General features: G+C 42.6%; 1 protein-coding gene across 4 annotated transcripts in view; it reads right to left on the minus strand.

The window, feature by feature from the left end:
* Positions 1 to 24,666, minus strand: part of LRRC8D (leucine rich repeat containing 8 VRAC subunit D) — a 116,564-nt gene extending 91,898 nt beyond the window's left edge. Inside the window, exon 1 of one of the 4 annotated variants that reach the window (XM_070746601.1) lies at positions 24,434 to 24,666. The gene's annotated coding sequence lies outside the window, so the exon portion shown is untranslated. Of the gene's footprint in view, positions 1 to 24,149; positions 24,221 to 24,433 lie in introns of those variants that run through there. The other 3 variants (XM_070746594.1, XM_070746596.1, XM_070746599.1) reach the window with 3 other exon arrangements.
* Positions 24,667 to 26,093: the final 1,427 nt, after the last annotated feature.

Consider the following 26,093-nt stretch of genomic DNA (forward strand, 5'->3'; position numbering starts at 1 on the left):
AATTTATGTAGCTATGTGAGACATTTGTTAAGTGAGGTTTGCCCCATTTCACCATCTTTTGTGGCATAATTGTTAAATTAGTAACACGGTTGTTAAGTGAATTAGGCTTCCTCATTGGCTTTGCTTGTCAGAAGGTTGCAAATGGGAGTCACATGACTCTGGGACAATGCAACGAACCAATTGCAAAGCACATGAATTTTGATCATATGAACTTGGGGATGCTGCAGTCGTAAGTGGGAAAAACTGTCATAAGTCCCTATAGCATCATTTGCTAAAGAGAAGGGGTGTTGGTCCTACTTGATACGCCTCTTCTATGATGGTGGATATAGCAATCATGCATGGATTAATCCTGTCTGCTCGACGATTGAACTGAGCCTGCCAAAGCTTCTGTTTATATTGCTGATGTACTTCCTGACTCCAGTTTGAAACGAAGAAGCGAAGCAGCAGACTCCGTTGTGCTACAGCCATTATACTATATAATCTCAACCAAAGCCAATTTATACACCCAGACAAGGGAGGGGCTAGCTGCTATATTCACCATCACAGAAGAGGCATATCAGGTCAGACCAACGCCCTTTCTCCCTCATGGTGCAATTCATTGGTGCCGTGCCCCAGGGGCGTGGCACACTGCCGGCCTAGGAGTGCTAGACTCCACTGGGATGGCTGGCAGCAGAAATAGCCCAATATACACTCTGTCCATTATGGAAGATTTCCCTGTGACTCAGTCTTCTGAAATTTGTTGGAATACAATCCGCCTCCCCCATGTTTAATTATGAAATTGCTGCCCCCTGGTATTGCACTCTGTGAGATGTAGGCCCCAACTGCAGAAAAAAATGGTAACCTGGGCCTCACGGTCGCAGAGGTGGGGGGGTGGATGGATGAAGGAGGTCAGAGGTTGCAGTTGCAGAAATATTTACTTTATTCCCCCTTTAAAAAAAATTTTAAAGTATTGACTCGCAGCAATCACAGCTGAGCTACTGGTGCTTACACCGCCAACTGAAGTTAGAAAGCCAAGGGAATCCTCCAAAAACTAGGCCCAAAGTCTCTATGCTGTTACTGTTGCTGCCCGGCTTTCAGGAAATCCAAAATGGTGGACATAACTTGTCCCCCCACCAAAAAGGGGGCCAGTATATTCTTCTGAAATTGAATAGAGAGAAATTGAGGGCAGTTTAGCAGCGTTATTGAGGCCTTGAGAGCCCCCCACAGCCCAATTAAGGAGAGGGGAAGCTAGCAAAAGGGATTTCTTGCTGTTGCAAAGTCCCCCCCCCCCCCCGAGGAGCACGAGCATCTGCTTGCACTCCAGCTACACCCAAGACTTGAAATTGGAACAAATTTACATAGGGAAGAATCATTCTCTTGAAAACCTTTCTTTCTTTCAAAGTACAGTACATCTAGACCAGCGGTTCTCAACCTGGGGGTCGGGACCCCTTTGGGGGTTGAATGACCATTTCATGGGGGTTGCCTGAGACCCTGAAAAAAGACAAATTTCCCCTGGTTTTAGGAACTAAAGCTTCTATTCTGGCATCTTGGAACATATTTTTACAATCCGACCAATCAGGTGTTTACAGTGGGGGCGTCTCTTAGACCTTCCTGCCAATCAGCTCAAAGCTCTGTTGTGAGAATTGGCACTAGACTTATGGTTGGGGGTCACCATAACACGAGGAACTGTATTAAGGGGTCGCGGCCTTAGAAAGGTTGAGAACCACTGATCTAGACTAAGAGGAACTGTAGCACAACTGTCCTAGCTGAGCGACTGAGAAAAAGAACTGGAGCCAGGACGTATGTCAGCAACATAAATAGAAGCTTTGGCAGGCTCAGTCCAATCATCGAAATTAACCCATGCGTGGCTGCTATATCCACCATGAGGGAGAAATATCTATTTGTAATGCCTGGGAAACAATGAGGCAGTCAATTTCTGTAGTCACTGGGCAGTTTCAAATATTAGTTCAGCTAATCAAAAATGTGTTCTGGGATCCATTTATCTAGAGCAGTGTTTCCCAACCATGGCAATTTGAAGATATCTGGACTTCAACTCCCAGAATTCCCCAGCCAGCATTCGCTGGCTGGTGAATTCTGGGAGTTGAAGTCCAGATATCTTCAAGTTGCCAAGGTTGGAAAACACTGATCTAGAGAATGGCAAGCCAACCAGATACAATAGCTCAACCTTCTGAGACACAGATGTTTTGAGCATATTCCTTTCTAAACGAAACAACTCTTAAAATATGCTCATAGATCCTACTTTGTAAAATGATTTGGCCTTGCTAAAGTTAAAATGTAGTGCACTATTATGTTCAATCAGGATTTTAATTTTTCTTGATAAAGGGTATAGGAAATACAAAACTGAGGACCTTGGGAGAGTACCAAACTATTTCAACAAATATTGAACTATTAATAGGAAAAAATTGAAACCTGATAGTTTGAAAAGAAAAAATGCTGATAAATTCAAGCATATTGGTCTTGTAGGAGCATAAAACAACAACTTCAGTTAGTTGCCCTTATTGAATTTAAAACCTGCATTGATAAATGGTAACATTATTAAAGAGTGTAATTATAGTAAGTGGCTTTTATGCAATAAGTACAAAAAGAAATTCAATCTAGATAAACATTTATCAAAGTATATGCATGTTTGTATGAAATATGATACAAATTATTAGAATCTCTGCAGTTTCCTTGTGGTAATTTAATACAATATTCTAAAGTAATAAGTGGTACAGATATCTACCTTTCAACACCTCGCCAACCTTGCTTGGGCTCAGAATCTAAGCATGATAAAATCTGGGAGGGAATATCAGGGCTATAAAGTAGATTAGGTAACTGGGGAAAAAAACCTCAGAAGAAAGCAAAGCCAAGCTACTTCCATATTGTTGTCCAAATATGTCAATGTCCATAGAGTCCATAGAGTGAATCAAATCTGACTTGATTTACCTTATTAGCTGCATTGTGCTTGTTAATAAAGTTATATATGGTATAATTTCATTATAATTTCATTACTGTTACATTGTGGATCATCCACAACTGAAATTAGGTTTTCAGCTTTGAGTAAAACGTTCTCTGACACTTGATGTAACACAGATTCCTTTCATCTCCTTGAAAATATACTGTTTGCATCCATGTTATCAAGCCAAGCCACAGTTTGTTAAGTAAGCCCCAAGAGTTGAGTTTACACATTGCTCTAAGCCATTAAACATGACTTATTAAAACACAACTGACTGGATTCACATACCACATTTAACCAAAAACAAACAAAGTGCATTATGGCTAACTTGGAGGTTTGAACTACTAGACCACAGACTAAAGGGGCAAGAAGTAACAACAGAGTAGAAAAACAAAGAAAGTCAGTGGCTATACTGTACTGACAAATAAAGCCCTTTCTTACACACACACACACAAATATGAAGGACAAGGGAAGATGTAGGGGCTTGATGTAACAGGCAATAATTTTGAGACAATTATTCTATTTCTTAAAATATGACAGTAAAACATTATTAATAGAAGCATTTCAGGAAATGCATAATTACCGTAACTTCCTCAAAGAACATTCCAAGCTTTGAAACTTCTTCCCCCCACCCCCCTCTCAACAGTTGCAGCCCTTAAATCCTCTCTGGCAAATTTCCATGGTTGTTTATAAGAGGATGGAAAATGCTGTTCTGAGGAACAGTGAAGGCCTATATTTCAAAAACAGTGTTGATTCCTCCACATTGAAATAACGTTTACCACTAGAGACAGAGGGGCTGTGTCAGTTAAAATTAGTAATGGAGAAGTGAGCATTACTTAGTGTGCTGAACAGCCAGCTTGACTTGGGAGACAACATTTTGCCAAAAACACAAAAAGATTATTCAAGTTAAATCTGAATAAAGCTGGCTTTGTTCCGTTACAGTAGACATACTATTTCAACTGGACTAAATTATTGCATATTCTAAATGGTCAAATTATGCATACAAAAAAGAATAATAATTATTTTTAATTAAACACGGTTTCAGGGAACCAGAATTATTATTATTTTAAAAAGTGATTCTGGGAAAAGGGTGTGAAAGAATTTCCTGATTAAAACCAGTGTATGAGAGCTTCTATCTGCTCCGCAAGGCAGGAGGTAAATACTCATTGCAATTCAAAGTGGATACAATAGCTGGGCTAGCATGATGCTAACTTGGTTGGTTTGTTTTACCTATGAACCAGGCCTCTTTGATTTATTACATAATGACTTAATTTGATATGTGACCCCAATCAATGTTTGTCAGATGGTTTGATCATATGTGGCCACATTTTTAAATTTACATTACTTTTTTTTTTTTAAAGGGAAAAACTAATTCCATCTGTGTTTACAAAAGCAAAGACAATTGGCCTGCTCTACAATTCATACTATTTACTGAGCAATTAAAACAAATAGCAGTCTACACAACACAACACCAAGTATTACAGTATATCTAGTTTGACTCTTAAAAAAAAATGCATTATATGATAAAGCTTCAAAGCTTAAATCAACAGTAGTAGATCGACTTATAACAGAAGCAATGGAAGATTCAAAAAGGATCAGCTGGCTGACCTATTTGCAGTTGGTGGATAATGTAGAAAACAACAAATTTGCAATTGCAAAAACCTGAGATTTTATATAAAAGAAGATTATACAGCTCAATCTATCTAGAAATAAGCCATTCATACAGAAGGTATTAGGGTTTTTCCCAATGAAAGAGCCCAGAACAATTCCAAGCCACGACTGCCTAAGTCACATTTTAAACATGTCTATCAAATGCCCAGGTCTTTATCTCAGCACATTCAATATCAGAACCAGAACTAGAACTGTGGGCCGTAGGCATGTATGACTGAATACTAGTATTATTTTTTTAATAATTTTTATTTATACATTTTTCTTTAATATATACCAGTATAAGTATTTAATAGACAGTGTATTGTCTGTGTCAATTTAAATGTAGGGTAGATAATAATAGTAATAATGATATTTTTAACTTGTTTATAATAGTATTCTCCCCACTTCTAATTTCTACCTTTATTATCTAACCATTGATAAAACTAATCCCAAATTAAAAATATTCTGTTTCTTCATTATCCTTTATCTTTAGCATTAATGTTAATGTATCCATTTCTGCATAATCTATTTTTTAAAAAAATCATATTTTCATCTGAGGGAGTTTCCGCATTTTTCAAGCGTTGTGCAAATACAATTCTCACTGCCATTAAAATGTAGTATTAAATATATATTCCCTTTATTTTATTATTCTGGCAAACTTCCTAACAAAAATATTTCTGGCTTTAAATCTATATGTTGCTTTATCATTGTTAATACTATAAGTATAATTAGTTGGGTGCTACAATATGTAATTAACCAACAATGTTTGATAATGTTTCTTTAAGAATAATGCTTCCGTTGGCCATAAGAGGCAGCTACAGTGATCCCTCGATTATCGCGGGGGTTACGTTCCAAGACCTCCCGCGATAATCGATTTTCTGCGGTATAGTGGTGCGGAAGTAAAAACACCATCTGCGCATGCGTGCCCTTTTTCCATGGCCGCGCAAGGGCTTGCAGGTGGAGGTGGGGAGGGACGAAAGTGCGGAAGCCGACAAAGATTGCTTTGAATGTCAGCTGCCCCCGCCCCCCCAGCACCTGCCCGCCCGCCGTTCGCCCGGCCACCCGCCGTTCGCCCGGCCGCTCGCTCGCCGCTCGCCCGTTCACCCCCCCCACCCGGCCGCTCGCTCACCCGTTCGCCCGCCCACCCGGCCGCTCGCTCGCCCATTCGCCTGCCCGGCCACTCGCTCGCTCGCCGCTCGCCCGTTCGCCCGCCGCTCGCTCGCCACTCGAGAGCAAGAGGGGGAGAGATAGATAAAGAGAGAGAAGGAAAGAAAGAGATGAGAGAGGGAGGAAGAGAGTGTGAGAGAGGAAGAAGCAAGATAGAGAAAGAGAGAGAGAAAGAAAGATGAGAAAGGAAGGAAGAGAGTGAGAGAGAGGAAGAGAGAGAGAGAAGAGTGGAAGGAAGAGAGAGAGAAATGATAGAAAAAAGGGGAGAAAAAAAGAGAAATGAGAAAATGATTGAAGCAGAGAATGACAGGAAAGAAAGAGAAAGAGACAGAGAAGTGACTCTTGGTGATGACGTATGACGTCATCGGGTGGGAAAAACCGTGGTATAGCAAAAAAAACGTGGAGTATTTTTTAATTAATATTTTTTGAAAACCCGTGGTATAGCGTTTCGCGAAGTTTGAAGCCGCGAAAATCGAGGGATCACTGTACAGTAATACCTCATGATACGAACTTAATTGGTGCAAGGAGGATGAAAGGTTCGTAAGACGAAACATTGTTTCCCATAGGAAACAATGTAAAGTCAATTAATCCGTGCAACCAAAAAACCCCCCGCAAAAAACCCGCTTTCGGCGACTGCTGGGAAGCTGCGCAGCTGTTTTAAAAGGTGACAGCCGGGCTGGGGGGCTTCCCAGCAACCTCCCGAACCGAACCCGGGGTTCAGAAAAATTTTGCCTCTTCTTACGAACTTTGTTCGAGTTACGAACCGGCGTTCGGGAGGCTTCTGGGAAGTCCCGCCGCAGGGCTGTCACCTTTTAAAACAGCCGCGCGGCTTCCCAGCAGTCTCCGAACGCCGGTTCGTAACTCGAAAAAAGTTCGTAAGAAGAGGCAAAATTTTTCTGAACCCCGGGTTCGTATCACGAGTTGTTCGTAAGACGAGGGGTTCGTATCTTGAGGTACCACTGTATTAGCATTTCCTGGGGGGCATTATTATAGCATTGCTGTGTGTAAAGAACTTTGTGTTCTGATCTCAGTTTGTATTTGTATATGATTGATCAATGTCTCTGTGATTGACTAGGATTGTTACTGACTATTCTATTGGATATATGTAAATATTTATAGTTAAATTGGATTGGTCTGGGTTATTAGGTGGCTATCTATTACCACCACATTTGCTCTCAATAGTTTTTGCCCTAGGAATATTGTATACAGTATAATTCTTTGACATGCTAACAATCATTTTCTCTAATCATATAAGTATTTTGTCCAATATTTCTTTAGTTTTTTAACAAGTCCACTATATATGATAGTACAAGCCAGATATCTGGTTGCATTTCCAACATTTGGTGGACATGTTTTTAACCATTTTTGCTTGCCTTACCGGTGGCAAATGCCACCTCTAAAACATTTTATACATGTTTTCCTTGTATGTAGTTGCCAATTGTCAATTTGTAGTTTCTATCCCAGTTTTTGCCATTTATCCAGTTTTATAGTATATCCAGTATTTTGGTTATTCCAGGTCAGTTCTGTGAAAGGAGTGGTCTTCATTATATAAATAGAACTGCTTGCTCACTATTGTGAAAAAAAACAGGGTAGACCACAGCCCTCCTCTCCATCAAATTCTAATAAAACAATAAACCTGAACAGCATCAATATCAAAACATCTCTCAAAGTTCAAAAAGTTTGATTTATACAGTCATGGGGTTAAAAGTTAATTGTAAATAAAGTGATTAGGAGCAATAGGTTGTTTTTTTATTTCCTTGTATAAAAGGAAAGGTACAATGTAAATAGTATGCCAACTTAGCTGGTAGCTGAAATGAGGACCATATAAATTCAGGAGTGGTGAGGGAATGGAGAATTTGCAGTTTCCTTCTTCTGCCACGCCCACCAAGCCACACCATGCTCACCAAGCCATGGCCACCAAGCCCACCAAGCCATGCCCACAGGAGCAGTACTAAAAATATTGAAGTTCACCACTGGTCTGTCATCAATGAGCAATGTCAACCATTCAACTGCAAGCACAAAGAATTTATTAGGAGTCTGGAAGACACTGCAAAAAAAGCCAGAATATATAGCTGGTGATGTTTGAAGGTGACTTTGTTCCCCAAAACAGTGAAGGATGTCTCTTAAGAAGCATATCTGATCCAAAGAGTGGCTATTTGGTCTGGAGTCAAGCTGGGTCATTTAGTCATTACACTTTGGGAAAACTATCAATTTCTCCTTTCCTCCTACTCTCTGGCAAGTTTGATAGCAAGACTTATATGGTCATCTGAGGGGTGGCAGCTTATCATGCAGCCCTTCCTTTAATGTCTCTTGAGGAGACTATATAGCACTGGCTGCCCAATAGGGAAGGGTTTTAACTGGAGATGACTACCTCATATTTCTTTACACTTAAGCATCTCTTGGAAAAGGCAGACAGCAGCTGGTCTCAGAGTCATTTCTCAATTAGACTCAACAGAGAAGAACAATCAAAAACACCTGAGAGAGATGTTTTGTTTCTCCAGTCTACCATAGGGAGAATTATCCCCCAGAGAACACTATTCTGTTTTCCAAATCATGCTTTGCATCAGTGTTTGATCATACCAAGTCCCATTTTAGGGAACATCTTCATGTAAATCCTAATGAAATTGTTCTCTGCCCATGCATAATATTATACACTTTCTTTGACCATATCTTCCTTGTGTCATCTTGTTTTTTCTTTGAAAAATCAGATGTTGCAGTCTTTTCCTGTAAGGAAGATTCTCAAGCCCCCCCCCCCCCCCCCCCCCCCCCCCCCAGTTTTTCAGATCTAGCAATCAAAACTGTATCTGTGCATATACTATATTTTAAAAATTGGTGTAAGGACATTAGAATGTTGGCAATTTTATTTTCAGTTTATTTGCTTCAGATTCCTAATATGAAATCAAAGTTTGATTAAACGGCCTATTTCTGCATCCACAGACTTTTACAAAACTCCAGTAATTATTAGTTACCTAATTCTACAAGCCTTAATAGTTCTGGTCACCCGACAGAAACAAACTTATTTTTTACACATTAAAATGAAATGTTGGTTTAAGGTACCAGTAGTTGCTTGACACAGAGAAATTAATCTTGGATTGTAGTGTTATATTTCACTGGAAAATACTGCAATGTTTTCAAATATAAACACTGATTAATGTTTCAGGACTACACTAAGAAATGGAAGGTAGCAATAATTTTAAAAACTAAAATAATGGGAACTAAAAATAATAATTTAAGTTATAGCTTCCTTTTCTTCCAAAATATGCTTTTTGTAGGATCAATTCTACCCTGTTAACATCCAACTAATTTTGCATTTTTAAGAATTTTTGCCTTTTCTAACTCAGTATTTCCCAGCCTGAGCAAGTTGGATGGCAGGTAGGTAGATTTGAAAGCCTATTTTTTGTTTAGTCAATATAGCCCCGGCTGAGAATTCTTGGAATTGTAGTCCACATACTGGAGATTTACCAAGGTTGAAAAATTCTGGTAAGTAAAGTCCCAGGAACAAAATCATGCAGGTGATCATGGCAACAGACAGGGACTGACGTTTGAATGCCAAGATTATGTTTTACCAAGCAAAGGTTCTTCCTGTTCTCTATACACAAAAATAACTATTGTACCTTCTTGCTTCTGACATTTACACTAGAAAGGAACTGTAGTTTTTGTGCAATCTTGCTAAGGTAATACCTACCCACTCTTAAAATGATATTCTTTTGGACTTTGTATAGTGAACTATAAAGCCAAATTTATTTATTATTTATTTAGATTTGTATGCCGCCCCTCTCCGCGGACTCATATCCTAAACAGATGGATTTCATAACATACAGTATAAAAGTATCTTTTTTCTTGACTGCCTTTATTGCCAACCATTTTAAAACTATTTTATACTTTTAGATTATCTACACTTCAAAAAAACAACCATATTTTTTTCAGATGACCCTGACCATAGCTTGGTGGCAAACTAATGCCAACTGGATGTTATTTGCAATGCCCCTTGGTGCTGAACAGAGTGCAATGGCCTTTTTAGCCAGAACGAACAAGAGGAGAAACCCATGGCTAATTTTAATGTTAACAAGTTTCCACTCTGGCCTAACAGGGTATCATGACTGGCTGGGGAATTCTGGGAGTTGAAGTCCAAATATCTTCAACTTGCCACGGTTGGGAAACACTGATGTAGAGAGAGGGTAAGTAAAGCATAACTGTACTTACAAATGCTGTGAAGAATATCAGAAACCATTTCTTTGTGTCTTCCCTTTTCCTTAACTTGTTTCCTTTCTTTCACTTTTCATTTTCTCTTTGAGGTTTTTTTTCTTCCTGACTTTAGTTTGTGTTAAGTTCTTTATTTTAGTCCAGAATGCACCAGTGTGGGTAGTTATGGATCGAATGCCCTTGAGACACTGATATGCTTCAAGTTGCTCTGGCTCCCAACAAGGATCCAGAAGGAATTCAAGATGCTCATTATCACCTTGAAAGTCCTGCATGGCATATGACCAAGCTACTTGTAGGACCGCCTGCTTCTAACATCTGCCTGACTCACATACAGCAATTACACTTCAACTTGTATATGGCTCCATAGTGTTTTACAGTACTCTTTGAGTGGTTTGCAGTTTCAACCTATTGCCCCCAACAATCAAATTCCTTGTTTTATCAATCTGGAAAGAATGGAAGATCACGTTGGAGACCTGTCAGGATTGAACTCCTGTGTCATGCCCCCATCAGAGTCTGAATCCGAACAGCTGACAGAAAGCGGGACAGTGGCTCCATTGGCTGTGGAGGAAACTGGAGAAGGGCAAAGTCAGTCTTGGCAAAGCAAGGGAGAGGAGGTTCAGATGAAGACCAAGGTCCACCCCCTCCTCATCCTAGGCCATGCAGGGAAGGATGAAGAAGAGAGCCACATGGGTTGAGAGGGAAAAAAGGGCCCTGATTCCCTTCACAAGGCACACCTGGGGATGAAGTTTAAAGGAGAGACAAATGGGAACGACAACTGTTGGGAACAAACACTGACTTCATCTTTTGTTAACTGCTTTATCTGAATTCCTGGCATCCTCCCAACTGGTATGATTTACTGCCCTGCGACTTCACTTCTGGGATTTGCTTGCCTGCCAGATTAATTTCCTTATTTTGCCTTATTGGATTTATAGTTGGAAGTTTTCTGTTTATAAGGATTGGAGTGGAGTATTTTCAGCCAAAGGCTATTACAGGTTTGTGGGAATTTCTCTCCAGACCAAACAGTAAAAGGTGGAGCTAATAAAGGGACTCATACTTATTATCTGGCTGTGTTGCCTTTGTGCCACACCCTGGGTCATCATATCCTGGCAGTGGAATGCAGAGTCAGCCTGCAATACTGCACTTAAACAGTATGCCACCAGGGCTCCGTTTCCCCATAAGGTGGACACATTCCAGGTTCCCTCATTTAAGTACTGACATGTCATGGGATCTAGGAAGTGGGCCTTTTCAGTGTCCGTACTGTCTACAAACATCTGCCACATACAACAATCCCAAGTCTGCTGGCCTTTGGAAAAGCAGTCAAGACTTGACTTTTTCCCCATTCAATAACTGTTGGTTGTTTTCATCTATCCCATTCAGTTTACCATTTTACACATCCTAGTTATCTTTTAATAATATATGTTTTCTACTTATTGGTCATGTTTGGTGACAATGATGTTGGTTGAGTTTATGTAACCATATAAATGTTTAATGTGGCCATATAAATGCTTAAATCAATACAGATCAGCTACCAGAACAGCCCAAATTCTGCCAACATATTTCAGCACCACTTCACTGATTGAAGTAAAGCACATTAAAGCAGCTCTCTGGATGACTCCTAAGTCTCTTTACTTCTGGCGGAAGGAAGAAAAACATTTTTCTACTGCCAAAAAAGGAACAGATGCAATTTGTTGTTAGTTACATCTTTAGCAAAAGCTATGATTGTAAAATAATGACTAGATAGTCCTTGAAAACCAACTGTGGCATATTTAACCACATCTTAAGAGTGGGCTGGCGCACAACTGATAAATAGAAACATTTGTAGATGATAGAAAAGTGGTAACTAAGGTTAATGAACAACAACTTTCAAGGGCTCCAAAACTAAGGTGTACACAATTTTGATCATGCATTAATATTAAAAAAGTTAAAATCATGATTATACTGCATTAGGTAGAAGATTTATCAGCTGTCATGTCTTGCAATGTCAGTAATAATGCAAAAAGCGTGAAAGGCCAGATTAATCCTCTCAACAGAGCTTAGAAGCAGAAAATAATTTTCTTCCTTTAATGCCCTTTAAAATGCCTTGGGAAAAGTAGGTTAAAGACTTATGCACAGGGAAGTAGTGTGAATCATAAATCAAGGAAGAGATCTATCTCTGATTTTTGCTATGATGAGAGAAAATAGTTTCTGAAAAAAGCAGATTGATTTTCCTTCCTCGGTGAAACAGAACTGGTGAAAAAAAGTGAAAAGGTCCTAGAGTGGCCATTCCTATATTGTCCCCAAAAAATCAGACCTGTTTCCATTTGCAAATCTAAAACATAAAAATGCGAATTCAGAATTAGCCGCTATAAGTTCAAAAGAAATATAAATTTCAATAGAAAATTTTCAGCACAGTTCATCTGGGGAGTGGGAAATGTCAAAATGACAACCACAACCTCAATAAAAGCCCTCCCCCCTATTTAAAGGGGCAGGACTTTGATCACTGTGGCTGCCATTTTGACTTGATTGACTCCAGCCAAGGATATCCTTAGCACAGTGGGACACTCTGTCCACAGTGGGACACACTGTAAACAAGGGATATATGGGCTGGCTTAAAGGAGTAACACAAGTTCTTGCTTTTCTTCCCTTCTGATGGTTTCCATTTTAAAATCGATCGCTGTTCAGGAAATACTCTCGAGTAGAAAACTATTCCCTGAAAAGTACCATGGTACCTCTACTTATGAACTTAATTCGTTCCGTGACCAGGTTATTAAGTAGAAAAGTTTTTAAGAATAAGCAATTTTCCCCATAGGAATTATGTAAAAGCAAATAATGTGTGCGATTGGGAAAACCACAAGGAGGGTGGAGGCTCTGTTTCCTCCCAGGAGATTCCTAGAGAGGCCCCACAGAAGCTTATCCCTGCCTTTTCCGGCCCTGTTTCCTCCCAGGAGATTCCTAGAGAGGCCCCACAGAGGCTTCTCCCTGCCTTTTCCGGTTACAGTTTCGAAGGCTCGGGTTTGTAAGTGGAAAATGGAACAGACAAAAAAATCTTGAACCACCCGGTTCTTAGCTAGAAAAGTTCATGAGCAGAGGCATTTGTAGGTAGAGGTACCACTGTACTTATTTCTTTTATTAGGCTTAGCTCAATTGTCAGTTTTGAGCGGTTTACAATCCTTCCATGCATAAGAAAGGTTAAAACAACTAGGAAATAAATCACAATACATAGTTGAATACTTCTATGTTGAAGAAACATTAATGTATGTATGTATGTACATTTGTATGCAGGAAGTATTTCCCTAGATTAATTTGCCTCTCAAAGACCTGATAAAATAATCAGAGTGCTTTCTAAATCCCTCTAATGTTGAAGGCAATTTCACAGCTATCCTGTTCCATAATTTGGGCCAAACTCCCATAAGACAGCTGCAGAGTCCCAAGAGATAACTATGATTGATCTTAGAAGCCTCTTTCTGTCTTCAGCTTCAGCCTGTTCATTCCTTGACTAAGCTTGGTCTCCCTCCTCCTTTTTGTTTTGTGTGCTGTTCAAACCCTGTTGGCAGCTGTGTCAGCTTCCTTAATATAATACTTCAACAATCTCTTTTATTGGATGTTTTTATCTGAGTTATAACAGTTTAATTCTAAATGCTGTTATTATATCCCCATGTTATTGTTAACTGCCTTGACAGTATATTTTTACTGGAACTGAGGGGTATAAATATTCTACTTAATAGTTATCAACCTACTGAATATAATGGACTTCATGGTACTATTAAAGGATCATAATTCATACCTTCCTAAAATCAGGACAGGGCCAATGGACTGTTTATCTGTACAGCGCTGTTAATGGTTAAACAATCCACATGCCTAATTCCTCATCTTCAAGAGCCTTTGCTTATTTATCAAGAAAAATGGACCTGTTATTGCCAAGGTAAGTGCTCGGCCTACATTACACCGGCTGAAATACTTTTTTCTCCTCACTTGTTTCCTGAACAGACTTGATTGTGTCACAATGCTAAACTGTAATGTAGCTCAAGCAACTTCTGTTCCTTGAATTCCCAGCAGTTTTAGCCTTCCACATGTTGCTGAGTAAGATTTCCCATCTCCAATGAATAAAGATGCTTAAGATTACAGAGAAAAACTTTGTAGGCCCTGTATGGCAGGGGGTCCCCAACAATGTTAGAAAATGGCGCATGGCAATTGGAAACTGCTACGTGCCATTCTCTTCTTACATGTGCAGCTGCGCAGCTTAGAGGGAACATTGGTCCCCAATCCCCATGCCATGGACCACTATTGATCCATGGTCTGTTGGGAACTGAGCTGCATAGCTAGAGGTGAATGGCAGGTGAGGCAAGTGCAATTTCATCTCTAAATGCAGCCACTCCCCAGCTCCTTAACATTAAGGCCTCAGTTCCACCTCAGATCATCAGGCATTAGATTCATTAGATGTCCTCGGTGGTGCAGTGGTTAGAGTGCAGTACTGCAAGCTACTTCTGCAGATCACCAGCTGCCAGCAGTTTGGCAGATCGAATCTCAGTAGGCTCAAAGTTGACTCAGCCTTCCATCGATAAAATGAGGACCTAGATTGTTGGTGGCAATATGCTTACTCTCTGTAAACTTCTTAGAGAGGGCTGTAAAGCACTATGAAGCAGTATATAAGTCTAAATCAGCGGTCCCCAAACTACGGCCCGCGGGCCGGATGCGGCCCGCTGAGGCGATTTATCCGGCCCGCAGGGACCACACGAGATTTTATCAATAGATATAATAAGCTCTGGAATCTCCCATCCATTCACCGCGGAGGATGAGGTGAGGAGGAGACGGTGCAGAGGCAAGGGGTGGGGAGGAAAGCGGCGTCTCCTCCTCACCTCATCCTCCGCGGTGAATGGACGGGAGATTCAGGAACCCCCCTGAATTTGCCCGAATGGAGGCAGCGGCGGCTTCAAGGGACCTGGTCCTTCTCGGCGCTGCGTTGCTGCAGCCTCCGAGCTCCGCTGTTGTCCCCAGGCACTGTTACCTCAGCTGCGCTGAGAGAGAAAGAGAGAGAGCGTGGAGGGCGGCTTGCCGGTCCACGGCCCCCTGGATGAGCGGCCCCGCATGGCCCCAGCACCGGACTTCGCCGTCGCCTCTGCCCCCGGTCCGGCTCTCCAGCAAAGAGTCCACCCCTTTGCCCTCCATGGCGCCCAGCGCCCGGCCCCAGGCCACCGCCACCTCCTCCTCCTGGTAGCGCGCTAACCTCTTCCTGCAGGAACGGGTGGTGGGGTGGAAGCGATTGGACTTATGTACACGCGCGCCTGCTGATTGGGAAGAGGGGGGGGGAATCTGCGCCTCCAAAGAGGGGGGGGGGAAGAAAGAAAAAAAGAGTTCCAACTTGGCGGAAGGCGGAGGGGAGAACCGAGCGTGCTGCAGCAAGTTTGCTTGGCTTTCTGGGGCTTTTTTTCCTCCCCTTCCACCACCCCTGTCTGAATGTCGTTTGCCGCTTAGGAGTGACCCTCTCTCGGGCTTGTTGTGGATGCGGCGTGGATGAGGGGGAAAGCCGTAAGCGCGAATTAGCAAAACCAGTTCAACCTCTTCTTCGCCTCCTTACCGACTACTGAAGAAAAAAGAAGCTTCGTTGGGATTTTGGCTCTCCACAGAGACTTTCCAAATGTGCTTTTCCGGGCAGTCAGGCTTTCCCCCTCATCCACGCCACATCCACAACAAGCCCGAGAGAGGGTCACTCCTAAGCGGCAAACGACATTCAGACAGGGGTGGTGGAAGGGGAGAAAAAAAAAAGCCCCAGAAAGCCAAGCAAACTTGCTGCAGCACGCTCGGTTCTCCCCTCCGCCTTCCGCCAAGTTGGAACTCTTTTTTTCTTTCTCCCCCCCCCTCTTTGGAGGCGCAGATTTTTTTCCCTCTCTTCCCAATCAGCAGGCGCGCGTGTAGATAAGTCCAACCACTTCCACCCCACCACCCGTTCCTGCAGGAAGAGCTCGGGCGCGCTACCCGGAGGCGGAGGCGGCGTGGGGCTGGGCGCTGGGCACCGTGGGGGGCGAAGGGGTGGACGTGATTGCTGCCTCTTAGCTGGAGAGCCAGGCGGGGGCGGAGGCGACGGTGAAGTCCGGTACTCTCCGCTCTCTCTCTCTCAGCGCAGCTTAGAAGTAACAATGCCCAAGGACAGCAGCGGAGTTTGGAGGCTTTAGCAACGCAGCACCATGAAGGACCGTATGTTGGTCCTTTGAAACCGCCTCCGCCTCCGTTCGGGTGAATTCAGGGGGTTAGCTGGAGAGCCGGACGGGGCGGAGGCGACGGCGAAGTCCAGTGCTGGGGCCATGCAGAGCTGCTCATTCAGGGGGCCGTGGACTGGCAAGCTGCCCTCCGCTCTCTCTTTCTCTCTCTGTTGCCAGCGTGGTGTATGAGAGAGAGAGAGAAAGCAAGATAGAGAGAAAGCGAGAGAAAGAGGGAGAGATAGAGAGTGAGAGAGAAAGAAGGATAGAAATATAGTGAGAAAGAAAGAGGGAGAGATAGAGAGGGAGAGAGAAAGAGGGAGAGATAGAAATAGAGTGAGAGAGAAAGAAAGAGGGAGAGATAGAAATAGAGTGAGAGAGAAAGAAAGAGGGAGAGAGGGAGAGATAGAAATAGAGTGAGAGAGAAAGAAAGCAAGAGAAAGAGGGCAAAAGAGGGAGAGAGAAAGGAAGAGGGAGAGATACAAAGAGGGAGAGAGAAAGAGTGAGTGAAAGAGACAGAGAAAGAAAGAGAAAGAGAAGAGAGAGAAAGAGGGAGAGATAGAGAGGAAGACATAAAGGGGGATAGATGGAAAGAGTGAGAGAGAGAGAAAAAGAGAAAGAGAAAAATGAGAAAACGAGGGAGAGGAAAATGAAACAAATGAGAGAGAAGGAAGAAAAGAGAGGGAAGAGAGAAGTAGAGAGGAAGAAGGGAGGGAAGGAAGGAAGGAGAAATGGAGGGAGTTTCTTGATTTAAGTTTAAATTTACTTGTTAATAAAAATGTATAAATTACTTTATTACTTCTTATTTTAAATATTGTATTTGTTCCCATGTTGTTTTTTACTTTAAATAAGATATGTGCAGTGTGCATATGGATTTGTTCATAGGGGTTTCTTTATAGTCCGGCCCTCCAACAGTCTGAGGGACAGTAAACTGGCCCCCTGTGTAAAAAGTTTGGGGACCCCTGGTCTAAATGCTATTGCTATTGGTCCCTGGTGCCAAAAAGGTTGGGGACCTCTGCTATATGGTATTAATGAGTTTTGATTTATTTCCAAGCTGCACGCTTGGTTGGTATTAGATTCGTCAAGAAATGTAACAGATACCCAACTGTGCAAATGACAAAACAATATTAGGGGTTACAGTTCAATATAGTTCATATTATAAATGAAGTTGACTTCAGCAAAAAAAACCCCAAAAACTATAGACTAGTGAATTTTATTCCATTCGTTTGCAACATACGAAAGGGCACAAGTTGTCCAACCCTGGTTTAATATTAGAGGTAGTCCTCAACTTACAACAGTTCATTTAGTGACCATTCAAAATTACACTGATACTGAGAAAAAGAGACTTGTGACAATTTTTCACATTTACAACCTTTGCAGAGCTTCCATCATTGTGTGATTAACATTCAGATGTTTGAGAATTGGTTCGCATTTATGACCGTTGCTGTGTCCCAAGATCATGTGACCGTTTGCCAAGCATAATCAATGGGGAAACCAGGTTCACTCAACAACTGGGTTACTAATTGATCAACTGCAGTGATTCACTTAACAACCGTGTCAAGAAAGGCCATAAGATGGGGCAGAACTCACTTAACAAAAGTCTCACTGAACCACCAAACCTTTGGGGTCCATTGTGGTCAAACGTTGAGGACTACCTGTACAGAAATGAGAAACAGGTAGTCCTCAGCTTACAACTCTGAAAAAGTGACTTATGATTGGTTTTTGACAGTTCCAGCTATTAAGTCCGAAGGGTGCAGACACAAGGATTGAGCGAGATGGATCAAGAACCAACAAGCCATTATTAAGGCTCACAGAGCAACAGCAAATACAACAGTTCTTTTACAGTCAGCTGTCAGAGGCGACAGCCAATAGGAAGCCTTTAAATTCCCACTTCCAAACAGCTTCGCTCTGGCCAATAAGGGACGTTCCTGAGGCACTCTAGCAGCCTGAGGGGACACAACAACTTTTCCAGCATCCTCTTGATCATATAACCAAAATTCAAGCACTTGGCAACTGACTCATATATGTTATGGTTACAGTGTCCAGGGGTCATGTGATCACCTTCTGCGACCTTCTGACAAGCAAAATTAATTGAGAAGGCAGATTCACTTAACAACCTGGTAACTAACTTAACAACAGTTAGGGTGGCGGAGCAAGGTAACTCTCAAAGAGCGTTTCACAATATTTTGATATGTTACTTTGAATTACAGGTAGGCCTTGCCTTACAACAGTTCATTTAGTGACTGTTTCAAGTTACAACAGCACTGAAAAAAGTGACTTATGACCACTTTTCACACTTACGACCATTGTTGCATCCCCCCAGTCACGTGATTTACATACGGATGCTTGACAGCTGACTCACATTTATGACTGCTGCAGGATCCTAGAATCATGTGACCCCTTTTTGCGAACCTCTGAGAAAGAAAGTCAATGGGGAAACCGTATTTGCTTTTTACAACTACGTTACTAATTTAAGAATTGCAGCGATTCAACAAATGTGGTGAGAAAAGTCATAAAATGGGGCAAGCTCACTTCATGTATTTCTTGCTTATCAACATAAATTTTGGGCTCAACTAAGTTGTGGACTACCAGTATAGAAATACTACGGAGCTGCGATTTAAGAGCAAACCAAAGAATCTTTAATTCAGCAGGAAACTGTTAAATCTGTCATAAGCAAGACTATACTATACTATAAACAATGTCGTCTGGCGGGACCCAGGGGAAGAGCCTTCTCTGTGGCGGCCCCGACCCTCTGGAACCAACTCCCCCCCGGAGATTAGAACTGCCCCTACCCTCCTTGCCTTTCGTAAACTTCTTAAAACCCACCTCTGCCACCAGGCATGGGGGAACTGAGACATTTCCCCTGGGCCTATTACAGTTTATGCATGGTATGTTTGTGTGTATGTTTCTTTTAAAATAAGGTTTTTTTAATGACTTTGTATGCTGCCCCGAGTCTATGGAGACGGGTGGCATACAAATCTAATAAATAAATAAATAAATAAACAAACAAACAAACAAAAATTTGTTATACATTGTACAGTGGTACCTCAAGATACGAACCCCTCGTCTTACGAACAACTCGTGATACGAACCCGGGGTTCAGAAAAATTTTGCCTCTTCTTACGAACTTTTTTTGAGTTACGAACCGGCGTTCGGAGACTACTGGGAAGCCGCACGGCTGTTTTAAAAGGTGACAGCCGGGCGGCAGGGCTTCCCAGAAGCCTCCCGAACGCCGGTTTGTAACTCGAACAAAGTTTGTAAGAAGAGGCAAAAATTTTCTGAACCCCGGGTTCGGTTCAGGAGGTTTCTGGGAAGCCCCCCAGCCCGGCTGTCACCTTTTAAAACAGCCGCGCCGCTTCCCAGCTGTCTCCCGAAGCCGAACGCGGAAGTTCGGCTTTGGCGTTCGGCTTCAGGAGACAGCTGGGAAGCGGCGCAGCTGTTTTAAAAGGTCGCAGCCGGCCTGGGGGGCTTCCCAGCACCCCCCCGAACCCCAAACCCGGGTTCGGGGGGATGCTGGGAAGCCCCCCAGGCCGGCTGTCACCTTTTAAAACAGCCGCACGGCTTCCCAGCAGTCGCCGAAAGCCGTTTTTTTGCGGGGGTTTTTTGGGTTGCATGGATTAATTGACTTTACATTGTTTCCTATGGGAAACAATGTTTCGTCTTACGAACCTTTCGTCATACGAACCTCCTCCTTGCACCAATTAAGTTCGTATCATGAGGTATTACTGTACTATTATTGTTGTGAGCCGCCCCGAGTCTACGGAGAGGGGCGGCATACAAATCTAATAAATAATAATAATAATAATAATAATAATAATAATAATAATAATAATAATAATAATAATAATCTGAAGACATAGTAGTGAATTATAAAATGTCTTTATGTTGCTTTTCCCAGCACAAAAGGGACATGAATGCATGTGCTGCCACCCAAAGCTTCACAAATTAAAACGGTGATGCCTGGAGGGCATGGCAAATAAGATTTCGCATTTATAGCCTTTCATTTCTACCACACCTAGACTGCAACACACTTCCTCCTTTCTCCTGGCACATACAGTACTCAACCATGGAGAGATCCATCTCCCTCCAATTACTTTCCTTCCCCTATCAGCGGTACAATTAGTTACTTTCTGTTCTCAGCAGCAACTGCTACCCTCAACATTTACAGATTGTCTCTGTTGGCAGCCAAAGGAAGGAGGGGGGTGGGGAGTGAACAAACAAAAGACTTGCAATGGCATTTAATCTGAGGATCTTAGCCTTCCCAATTCCAGTGGTCTTGCTACATTTCTGGATGCATTCTAGTTTCCATTCACAACTGCCTTTCTCATGAATGGGAAGCATCAGATCTGTGTTACAGGATATTTTACTGTATTGTCTATCGGTATGGCAAAAGCCCTAAGCATTTCTCATATGAATCCCAGCGACCAGTTAGGTCCCACAGAGACAATGTCACTTGGCGGGACCAAGGGGAAGAGCCTTCTCTGTGGGAGCCCCGGCCCTCTGGAATCAACTCCCCCCAGAGATTCGTGTTGCCCCCACCTTCCCTCCCTTCAGTAAGAGTCTAAAGACTCATTTATGCCACCAAGCTTGGGGTCATTAGATTCTACCCCCTGGCTAATGAATGAATAGTGGGCTTGTTTGAATGGACATGTGTGTCTGCTAATAGGCTTTTTTAGTTTTTTAAATATAATTTTTAATTTTAATCAATCATGATGTACAGTGATCCCCCGTTTATTGCGTCCCCAACCATTGCGAACAGGGTACTTCGCTATTTTTCAACCCGGAAGTCAAAAATACCATCTACGCATGCGTGCCGGGCACGCATGCGTAGATGGCAGCGGCTTCCCTGGGTCTTCCCCCTCTTGCTGGCGTCAGCGAGGAGTTTCCCCACCGCCCACGCAAACTCCTCGCTGCCGCCCGCCCTTCGCCCGCCCACGCCGTTCATTCTCGCCGGTTTTGAGCTGAGTCCGGAAGCGAATTCGCTTCCGGACTCAGCTCAAAACCGGCGATACCAAGCGGCAAGGAACGGCTTGTCTCGGCGCTTTCGAGCTGACAGCTCGAAAGCGCCGAGACAAGCCGTTCCTTGCCGCTTGCTATCGGCGATACCAAGCGCCCCCCGGACCCCCAACCCGGGTTTGGGGGGCTGCTAGGAAGCCCTCCATGCCGGCGGCAAACAGCCGCCCCGCCCCCAATCTTCGGCTCCTCGCTAGCGCTGTGGGAGTAAAAACACCGTCTGCACATGCGCAGACGGTGTTTTTACTTCCGCATCGCTACTTCGCGAAAACCCGCTCGTTGCGGGGGCTCCTGGAACGGAACCCTCGCAACGAGCGGGGGATCACTGTATACTGTTTTTATATGTTGTAAGCCACCCCGAGTCTTCGGTGAGGGGCAGCATATAACTTTTTAAATAATAATAATAATAATAATAATAATAATAATAATAATAATAATAATAATAATAATAATATCTTGATCAATCATGATGTATACTCAATCAATCATGATGTATACTGTTTTTATATGTTGTAAGCCACCCCGAGTCTTCGGTGAGGGGCAGCATATAACTTTTTAAATAATAATAATAATAATAATAATAATAATAATAATAATAATAATAATAATAATAATAATATCTTGATCAATCATGATGTATACTCAATCAATCATGATGTATACTGTTTTTATATGTTGTAAGCCACCCCGAGTCTTCGGAGAGGGGCAGCATATAACTTTTTAAATAATAATAATAATAATAATAATAATATCTTGATGTTGTATGCTAAAGCATAAGCTTTGCATTTGATGTCTGATGCTTAGGCTTTGCAGTTGATGTCTGTTAAAGTGATGCTAGGACCTTTGTTTATTTTTACACCTTTAGATAGTGCTGATATCAACTTTGGGCTTGTTCTTCAGGCAAAACTATATCTACCCAAAGAAACAGGTGGATATTCCAGGGCTGCATATGCACGCTGGCCCTATCCCAGGCAGCCTGTCATGCTGGAGCACCATCCATCCAATGTAGTGTGCATGTGCAGCAGCCCTGGGACACCTGCTTGTCATCCTGGAATGCCGTGTAACAAGGTTATAAGCATTGCCAAGGTCCTATCTTGTAAAAATGCATGCTTTCTGCAGTCTATCTAAGAGGTCTGGAATTAACAGCAGCGGATAATGATCTCTTACTGTTACTCCATTCAAAGCTTTGTAATTATAAACCACTATCCTTGGGAGGGAGGGAGACCCACTACTGTCAGGTATGCTTGATTATGAAAATGTAGGAGTTTAGGCAGGAGCCTGGGATGGCCCTATGAATCCCTTTTGCAAATTAGAGTCTAAACATTGTTTCAAAGTTTCCAATTCTTTAGTAAAAAAAATCATATTGTTGGTGGGAATCTTGGCACAATTGCACTCTCTCTGTGTGGGAAGGACTGAGGCTTCTCCCTCCCCCAAAACATCAGCAAAGACTGTGTGCTTACTTGGGAGATTGGGAATCTCTCTGTTAGCTTTCTGGGTGGCGGGTGGCCAATTGCCCTGAGAAAGGCAGTGAGCACCCTTGAAGTCAATAGACTGGTTCTTCCACCTAATAATGGGTTCATGGTGTTTTAACCAAGTGGTTCCCAGCACCAGTGGAAGATCAGTGTGGTCAACCACAAAAAGAGTTAAGTTTCTGAGATGTTGATTTATTGTCAATTCCAAAGGCACTGTGGCATGAGTGATGGAGCTTACTTTTTAAAATTCGGCCATCAATAGTTTTCACTGGCAATGGAGACTTCAAATGGACAGTGGCAAGAGAGAGGTGGGGAGGGAGGGAGGAGGGGAAGGGAAAAGAAAGGAAAGGAAAGGAAAATGTTGGTTACTAAGCAAGAGCGTTGTTGTGAGTTTCACCACATTTTAGAAGCTGGCCACACGACCACCAAACAAGCCACTCACATCATGTTTACATTTCACCACTGGAAGAGATTGACCTGAGGATCCCCTCACAAGATGAAATCACACATACATCTTCCTAAATAAGATTTAATTTAATCCAGCATTGCAAGGCTTGTCTTTAAAACACAATTCAAAGGAAAAACCCCAGTATTTTACTTTCTCATACAATAAATGAAGTTGGTTTCTGCAAAACAAAAAACAAAAACTATAAACTGCTGCATTTTATTTCGATAGTTTACAAGGAGATGAAGTTTCATCTTTACTGTGCAAACCCATTCTCAGTCAGGTAGTTAATACTGTATAGTATTAACTATCTGACTGAGATAGTTTATATAGTTTGTACAGTAACACGAAAGATAGTTTACATACCTTGTCACAAGCCTTCTACTCTGTTAATATTTCAGATATTTCTTAATTTTTTACAAAAGGAGAGAAGAGAAGCATGTTCCCCAAGAAACCAGCAGTTTAAGCATCCTTCCCATGCAGTCAGAAATGTGAGGAAAAGAGCTACCTTGTTTCTATACTGCTCAAAAAATAAAGGGAACACTCAAATAACACATCCTAGATCTGAATGGATGAAATATTCTCATTGGATATTTCATTTGCACTATTTCATTTGCACAATTATTCCATTTGCACAACAGCATGTGAAATTGACTGTCAATCAATGTTGCTCCCTAAGTGGACAGTTTGATTTCACAGAAGTTTGATTTACTTGCAGTTATATTCTGTTTTTTAAGTGTTCCCTTTATTTTTTTGAGCAGTGCATTTGCAAACGAGAGCTAGTGCAAGCACAGTCCAAAATAAAAACCAGAGAATCCCAAAGTTCAAATCCAAATTTATTTGCAGCGCAAGAATAAACACGTCTATTAATACCAGCAAAAGTTGCGTTCAGTATCTCTCACACACAGGGTGACATATTGTAGCTTTGTCAATACTGCAAGCGTTTGCAAAGCAGACGATCCTGACTCATTAAACAACCCCCCCGAATAAGCTTTTGCGGTGTTTACTACTTGCGCTGACTTAAAACAGGTGCAGGTGTAAAGTCTAAGGCTAATCATTTCACCTTCACTTACCTGAGGCACAAGACTCACTTGAATGCAAAGTCTGACTTTCCAACACCGCCAAGACCTGAGCTTTGGGCTTCGCGAGACCCGAAGGGAAACGCTTTATCGCGCCTTTTTCCCGGCGCGCAAGGGACGTCGACAGCGGCCCACCCACTAAGACTGTTGTGAAAAAAGGAGTCCCGACATTAGCCTGACAGCTTTTGCCCTGGCCCCTGGATGAGACTGCGCAAAAATCTCTGCTCCGCAACCCAGCTGGGCGACGGCCGCTTAGCAATAATATGAAAATCGCCCGGTGTTTTGCTTTTACGCACCTCACCCAGCAGCAGCACAGCCTCGGCGAAGCGGCTCACTGTAGCAGCCGAGCCCATGCAGGCGGGGCCGAAAGCGCCGGCCGAGGGAGCGCGGTCCAAACCCGGGCGAGGCGAGCTTTAGACGAAGCCCCCGAGCTTACCTCTTCGGCCTTGGCTGGAGGAAGGAAAAAGCAAACCTCCACCATTTTAATTTTTTTTTTTTTTCAAATCACGCCCGGTCTGGCTTGCTACCCTCGTTTCAGCGCAGAGAGGAGCTAATGGCTAGGCCCCATCCAATGGCACCAGAAGCGGAGCCCATGTGATTCGCTGGCGACGCCTTTCCCTCCCCGCCTCGCCGGTTCAGGTGCGGTTGCAGCCAAAGCGAGCCAGGGCCTTGAAAGGAAAGTCAAAGGCGCGTGTTCTTTTGGATTTATTTTATTTTATTATTTTGGGTTTTGCTCTCTCTCTCTCTCTCTCTCTTTTTTTTTTTTTTACAGATTGGCCGGCCTCCAATGGCGGGAATGCCCCTCTGCACCGTCCCCCGGTGAACAGGTGAACGGGGAAGAGAGGGGAGATGCGCCCTAGGAGGATGGGAAACTGCCGGCTAATACTGCCGCCCGAGATATCTCTTAATAATTTTATTTACATATATAAACAAATACACATAAACATACAAAGCATACAAAATTAAAACTCACAATGAGAAATCCTCCTCCACTCGAAACAGAATACCCTATGAAAAAAGACTAACAATACTGGGTCTAGAAAGCTTAGAACTACGACGCCTAAAACACGATCTAAGTATTTCCCACAAGGATCATATGCTGCAACGTCCTGCCTGTCAATGACTACTTCAGCTTCAACCGCAACAACACAAGAGCATGCAACAGATTCAAATTTAGTGTTAACTACTCCAAACTTGACTGTAAAAAAATATGACTTTAACAATCCAGTTGTCAAAGCGTGGAACTCATTAGCGGACTCAGTAGTGTCAACCCCTAACCCCCAACATTTTTCCCTTAGACTATCCACAATTGACTTCTCCAGGTTCCTAAGAGGTCAGTAAGGGGCATACATAAGTGCACTAGTGTGCCTTTTGTCCCGTGTCCAGTTGTCTCTCCTTATCTCATATATCATATATCTTTTCTTCCTTTCATATATCTTCTCTGTTTTTATATCTTTTCTTCTATCCTTTTCTTTATATATATTACTACATGTCTATTCTCTTCAATATGTATTGTGTATTGGACAAACAAACAAACAAATAAATAAATGGGCGAGTGTGCGACAAGTCTGTATAGTATAGTAATTATATCTCTAATGGCGACCCCCACCTCCCATTGAATTTTGGCCTGGGTTTTTTGCATCCGGGGGTCCCCCCCCAACTCTCTGATCTAGGTCCTAATGGAATTTTAGTGTTAATATGTATTATTTTACTTACTACAAGCTGCAAGGAAACTATTGGCTAGGGAAGACTGTTCTGCCTACTTACCTGGGTGTAAGTCTCTTAGTCATCCAGCCTGTTTTTGATTAGGCAGGCATAGGCTATAGCAGTGATGGCAAACCTATGGCATGCATGAGCCATAGCTCTGTGAGCCACAGGTAGCACATGGAGCCATATCTGCCAGCACACAAGCCACTGTCCTAGCTCAGCTCCAGCATGCATGTATGTGCCAGCCAG

The sequence above is a fragment of the Erythrolamprus reginae genome, chromosome 3 (assembly GCF_031021105.1).
Source record: "Erythrolamprus reginae isolate rEryReg1 chromosome 3, rEryReg1.hap1, whole genome shotgun sequence".
Classification (NCBI taxonomy): domain Eukaryota; kingdom Metazoa; phylum Chordata; class Lepidosauria; order Squamata; family Dipsadidae; genus Erythrolamprus; species Erythrolamprus reginae.